The following is a 6,511-nucleotide window of genomic DNA, read 5'->3' on the forward strand; positions in this document are numbered from 1 at the left end:
TGGGATTCACGTCCTCCTCTCCCTCATTGGGTTCGGCCATTTTGCTTATGTCAATGGCCTTGCACTCTCCTTTTGGATTCTCTTCTGTATTGCTTGGGAGAGTACTGGGAGGGATTTCAGTGATCCTTTTACTCAGCTGGCCCACTTGTGCTTCCAAATTTCTAATGGAAGACCTTGTTTCATTCATGAAACTCACAGTGGCCTTAGATAGATCAGAGACTAGATTTGCTAAATTAGAAGCATTTTATTCAGAGTTCTCTATCTGTTGCTGAGTGGATGATGGAAAAGGTTTATTATTATTAAACCTGTTTCTTCCACCATTATTAAAGCCTTGTTGAGGCTTTTGATCCTTCCATGAGAAATTTGGATGATTTCTCCATGATGAGTTATAGGTGTTTCCATAAGGTTCACCTAAGTAATTCACTTCTGCTATTGCAGGGTTCTCAGGATCATAAGCTTCTTCTTCATAAGAAGCCTCTTGAGTACTGTTGGATGCAGCTTGCATTCCATTCAGACTCTGAGAGATCATATTGGCTTGCTGAGTCAATATTTTATTCTGAGCCAATATGGCATTCAGAGTATCAACTTCAAGAACTCCCTTCTTCATAGGCGTCCCATTACTCACAGGATTCCTTTCAGAAGTGTACATGAACTGGTTATTAGCAACCATGTCAATGAGTTCTTGAGCTTCTGCAGGCATTTTCTTTAGGTGAATGGATCCACCTGGAGAAGTGTCCAGTGACATCTTTGATAGCTCAGATAAACCATCATAGAATATATCCAGGATGGTCCATTCTGAAAGCATGTCAGAATGACACTTTTTGGTCAACTGTTTGTATCTTTCCCAAGCTTCATAGAGGGATTCACCTTCTTTCTGTCTGAAGGTTTGAACATCAGCTCTAAGCTTGCTCAACTTTTGAGGAGGAAAGTACTTGGCTAAGAAAGCCGTGACCAGCTTATCCCAAGAGTTCAGGCTATCTTTAGGTTGAGAGTCCAACCATATTCTAGCTCTGTCTCTTACAGCAAAAGGGAAAAGCATGAGCCTGTAGACTTCAGGATCTACTCCATTAGTCTTAACAGTATCACATATCTACAAGAATTCAGTTAAGAACTGAAAAGGATCTTCAGATGGAAGTGTATGAAACTTGCAGTTCTGCTGCATCAGAGAAACTAATTGAGGTTTCAGCTCAAAGTTGTTTGATCCAATGGCAGGAATGGAGATGCTTCTTCCATGTAAATTGGAATTAGGTGCAGTGAAGTCACCAAGCATCTTCCTTACATTATTATTATTTTCGGCTGCCATCTCCTTCTCCTGTTCGAAAATTTCTGAAAGGTTATCTCTGGATTGTTGTATTTTAGCTTCTCTTAATTTTTTCTTCAGAGTCCTTTCAGGTTCTGGATCTGCTTCCACAAGAATGTTCTTATCCTTGCTCCTGCTCATATGACAAAGAAGAAGGCACAGAAAAATAATAATAATAATAGAGATCCTTTATACCACAGTATAGGGATCCCTGTGTGAGTAGAAGAAGAGGGGGAGACAAAGAATGTAATATAATGGAAGAAACACAACTGTGAGGAGGCTAGATATGTGAGATGAGATGTTAGGATATGAATGAATAAATAGAATGAGATGGGAGAGGGAGAATTTTCGAAAATATTTTTTTGAAAAAGAGTTAGTGATTTTCGAAAATGGTTTTTGAAAAATGTTAGTAATTTTCGAAAATTTTTAAAGTCAAAAATAAAAAATAAGAATAATTAGTTAATTAAAAAGAAATTTTTGAAAAAGAGGGAAGATATTTTCGAAAATTAGAGAGAGAGAGTTAGTTAGGTAGTTTTGAAAAAGTTAAGAAACAAACAAAAAGTTAGTTAGTTAGTTGAAACAAATTTTGAAAAGATAAGAAGTTAGGAAGTTAGAAAAGATATTTTGAAACCAACTTTTTGAAAAAGGTAAGATAAGAAGATATTTTAGAAATTAGTTTTGAAAAAGATTTGATTTTTAAAATCTCAATTAATGACTTGATTCATAAGAAATCACAAGATATGATTCTAGAACTTAAAGTTTGAATCTTTCTTAACGAGCAAGTAACAAACTTCAAATTTTTTAATCAAAACATTAATTGATTATGTTATTTTCGAAAATCATGTGAAAAAAAATAAGAAAAATATTTTTGAAAAATATTTTTGTAATTTTCGAAAATAACTAAGAATTTTGTAAAAGATTTGATTTTTGAAAAAGATTTTGAAAAAGATGAGATTTTCAAATTGAAAATTTGATTTGGCTCATAAGAAACAACTTGATTTTTAAAATTTTTGAAAAAGTCAATCCAAATTTTCGAATTTGATGAGAGAAAAATGGAAAGATATTTTTTTTATTTTTGAAATTTTTATGATGAGAGAGAAAAACACTAAAAAGATGCAATGCATGAAATTTTTAGATCAAAACATGTGATGCATGCAAGAATGCTATGAATGTCAAGATGAACACCAAGAACACTATGAATGTCAAGATGAACATCATAGACACAATTTTGAAAAAAATTTTTAATGCAAAGAAAACATGCAAGACACCAAACTTAGAATTCTTTAATGCTTAGGCACTAAGAATCCAAGAATGCATATGAAAAACAAGAAAAGACACAAAAAATGAAATCATCAAGATCAAACAAGAAGACTTACCAAGAACAACTTGAAGATCATGATGAACACTATGAATGCATGAATTTTCGAAAAATGCAAGATGCATATGCAAGTGACACCAAACTTATAACATGACTCAAAACTCAAACGAGAAACAGAGAAATATTTATGATTTTTATGATTTTCTAATTTTTTTGGATTTTTTTTTTCGAAAAATTAATTGAAAAAAGAAAAATAAGGATTCCAAAATTTTTAACATGAATTCCAAGAATCTTATGCTCTAAAGCTCCAATCAAAGGATCAGGCATGGCTTAATACCCAGCCAAGCTTTAGTATATAATTACATGGACTGGAGTGATTAGTTGAATACCAATCCCAAAGCAGTTTGGGTATGGCTTTACAGCCAGATAGGATTCAACATGTTTCATGAAACACTAGAATTCATTCTTAAAAATTTTGAAGCCATAGAATAATTTATTTTTGAAAACATTATTTTTATTATTATATTTAATTATTTTTTTTTTCGAAAACAAAAGAAAAATTTTTGAAAACAAAACAAAAAGAAAATTACCTAATCTGAGCAACAAGATGAACCGTCAGTTGTCCAAACTCGAACAATCCCCGGCAACGGCGCCAAAAACTTGGTGCACGAAATTGTGATGTCCAGGCTCGAACAATCCCTAGCAACGTGAGCAACTTGGTACGCGCAATTGTGATTACACTTTAATTATGTAAAATTCATGGCTCTTTCTTTCCCTGGCAATGGCCCCAAGAACATGGTGCCAATACCATGATTCACAACTTTGATACAACTAACCAGCAAGTGCACTGGGTCGTCCAAGTAATACCTTACGTGAGTAAGGGTCGAATCCCACGGAGATTGTTGGTATGAAGCAAGCTATGGTCACCTTGCAAATCTCAGTCAGGCAGATATAAATTGATAATGGTGTTTTCGAATTTAATATAATAAAATAGGGATAGAAATACTTATGTAATTCATTGGTAGGAATTTCAGATAAGCGAATGGAGATGCTTTCGTTCCTCTGAACTTCTGCTTTCCTGCTATCTTCATCCAATCAGTCTTACTCCTTTCCATGGCTGGCTTTATGCAAGGGCATCACCGTTGTCAGTGGCTACATCCCCTCCTCTCAGTGAATAATATGCTCACGCACCCTGTCACGGCACGGCTATTCAGCTGTCGGTTCTCGATCATGCTGGAATAGGATTCACCCTCCTTTTGCGTCTGTCACTAACGCCCAACAATCGCGAGTTTGAAGCTCGTCATAGTCATTCAATCATTGAATCCTACTCGGAATACCACAGACAAGGTTTAGACTTTCCGGATTCTCTTGAATGCCGCCATCATTCTAGCTTACGCCACGAAGATTCTGGTTAGGAGATCTAAGAGATATTCATTCTAGCTTATTTCATGTAGAACGGAAGTGTTTGTCAGGCACGTGTTCATAGGGGAGATGGTGATGAGCGTCACACATAATCATCACCTTCATCACGTTCTTGGGTGCGAATGGATATCTTAGAAGCGAAATAAGATGAATTGAATAGAAAACAGTAGTACTTTGCATTAATCTTTGAGGAACAGCAGAGCTCCACACTTTAATCTATGGAGTGTAGAAACTCTACCGTTAAAAATACATAAGTGAAAGTCCAGGCATGGCCGAGAGGCCAGCCCCCTAAAGCGTGATCAATAGTCTCCTAAGATGAATAATGGATTAAAACTGAGACCAAAGATGCCTAATACAATAGTAAAAGGTCCTATTTATAATAAACTAGCTACTAGGGTTTACATGAGTAAGTAATTGATGCATGAATCCACTTCCGGGGCCCACTTGGTGTGTGTTTGGGCTGAGCCTGAGTGTTGCACATGCAGAGGCCATTTGTGGAGTTGAATGCCAGTATTTGTGCCAATTTGGGCGTTCAACTCTGGTTTTGGATCCTTTTCTGGCGCTGGACGCTAGAATTGGGCAGAGACCTGGCGTTAAACGCCAGTTTACGTCCTCTATTATTTGCCAAAGTATGGACTATTATATATTGCTGGAAATCCCTGGATGTCTACTTTCCAACACAATTGGAAGCGCGCCATTTCGAGTTTTGTAGCTCCAGAAAATCCACTTTGAGTGCAGGTAGGTCAGAATCCGACAGCATCAGCAGTCCTTCTTCAACCTCTGAATCTGATTTCTGCTCAAGTCCCTCAATTTCAGCCAGAAAATACCTGAAATCACAGAAAAACACACAAACTCATAGTAAAGTCCAGAAATGTGAATTTAACATAAAAACTAATGAAAACATCCCTAAAAGTAACTAGATCCTACTAAAAACATACTAAAAACAATGTCAAAAAGCGTATAAATTATCCGCTCATCAGTGGTGTAAGCTAGAATGATTGCGGCATTCAAGAGAATCCAGAAAGTCTAAACCTTGTCTGTGGTATTCCAAGTAGGATTCAATGATTGAATGGCTATGACGTACTTCAAACTCGCGAGTGCTGGGCGTAGTGACAGACGCAAAAGGATAGTAAATCCTATTCCAGTATGATCGGGAACCTCAGATGATTAGCCGTGCCGTGACAGAGCATTTGGACCATTTTCACAAGAGGAGGGGATTGTAGCCACTGACAATGGTGATGCCCTTGCATAAAGCCAGCCATAGAAAGGAGTAAGACTAATTGGATAAAGACAGCAGGAAAGCAGAGGTTCAGAGGAACGATTGCATCTCCATACGCTTATCTGAAATTCTCACCAATGATTTACATAAGCATTTCTATCCTTCTTTTATAGATTATTTTCGAAAACCCCATTACTATTTTATATCTGCCTGACTGAGATTTACAAGGTGACCATAGCTTGCTTCATACCAACAATCTCCGTGGGATTCGACCCTTACTCACGTAAGGTATTACTTGGACGACCCAGTGCACTTGTTGGTTAGTTGTATCGAAGTTGTGACAAATTATGAATTAAGATTAGAGCACCAAGTTTTTGGAGCCATTACAAGAGATCCCATCCTTACTCCTGCGTCCTTGCAGAGCATAGATATCAAGCTTGGATAAGCCAACCTGGCATCTTTGGAATTTTTGTTTGCAATTTTGTAAAATTCAGTTGAAATCAGTTGATGAACTTTCACTTCTTTTCCCATCATGACGCAATGGATCATCACCGCTCTTCTAATAGTGACCTCAGAACGGTTGCTAGTGGGTAGCAGAGAATGCCCAATGAAGTCCAGCCATCCTCTGGCGACTGGTTTGAGATCTTCTCTTTTGAGTTGATTTGGGACACCCTTCGTGCTGGTGGTCCACCTGGCTCCAGGGATACATATATCTTCTAGAATCTTATCCAGGCCCTTGTCTGTTCTCATCATTCTCCTATTGAAGGAGTCTGGATCATCTTTCAGCTGAGGTAGCTTTAAGATCTCCCTGATCTTGTCAAGGTAGGTATGAACAATCTTTCCTCTGACCAAGGTCCAATAGTCATAGAGAGCAGATCCAGATAGTCTTTGCTTGTCTGTTTGCCACATATTAGCATAGAACTCCTGGACCATATTCCTTCCCACTTTCGTTTCAGGATTAGCTAGGATCTCCTAGTTCCTGATTCGAATTTGCTCCTGGATCTCCGGATATTCGTCTTCTTTCAGATCGAATCTAACTTTCGGGATCACTGATCTTAGACCCATTATTTTGTAATAATGGTCTGAATGTTCTTTAGTTAAGAACTTCCCTTGATTCCAAAGTGGTTTTGGAACACTCTCTTTCTTGCCTCTTGGAGTGGGTTGTTTTCCTTTAGGAGCCATGATCTTAGTGGGTATGGTTTAGTGATCACGGATAAACACACCAAACTTAGAGGTTTGCATGTCCTCAAGC

At 37.4% G+C, this 6,511-nt stretch overlaps 1 non-coding gene across 1 annotated transcript; it reads left to right on the top strand.

The window, feature by feature from the left end:
• Nucleotides 1–803: 803 nt before the first annotated feature.
• On the top strand, nucleotides 804–907 carry LOC148571930 (small nucleolar RNA R71). The gene has a single exon (XR_015908639.1). It is a non-coding gene; the product is annotated as a small nucleolar RNA R71 (small nucleolar RNA).
• The last annotated feature ends 5,604 nt before the right edge of the window (nucleotides 908–6,511 follow it).

Source organism: Arachis ipaensis, chromosome B3 (genome assembly GCF_059453495.1).
Source record: "Arachis ipaensis isolate K30076 ecotype BB chromosome B3, ASM5945349v1, whole genome shotgun sequence".
NCBI lineage: Eukaryota > Viridiplantae > Streptophyta > Magnoliopsida > Fabales > Fabaceae > Arachis > Arachis ipaensis.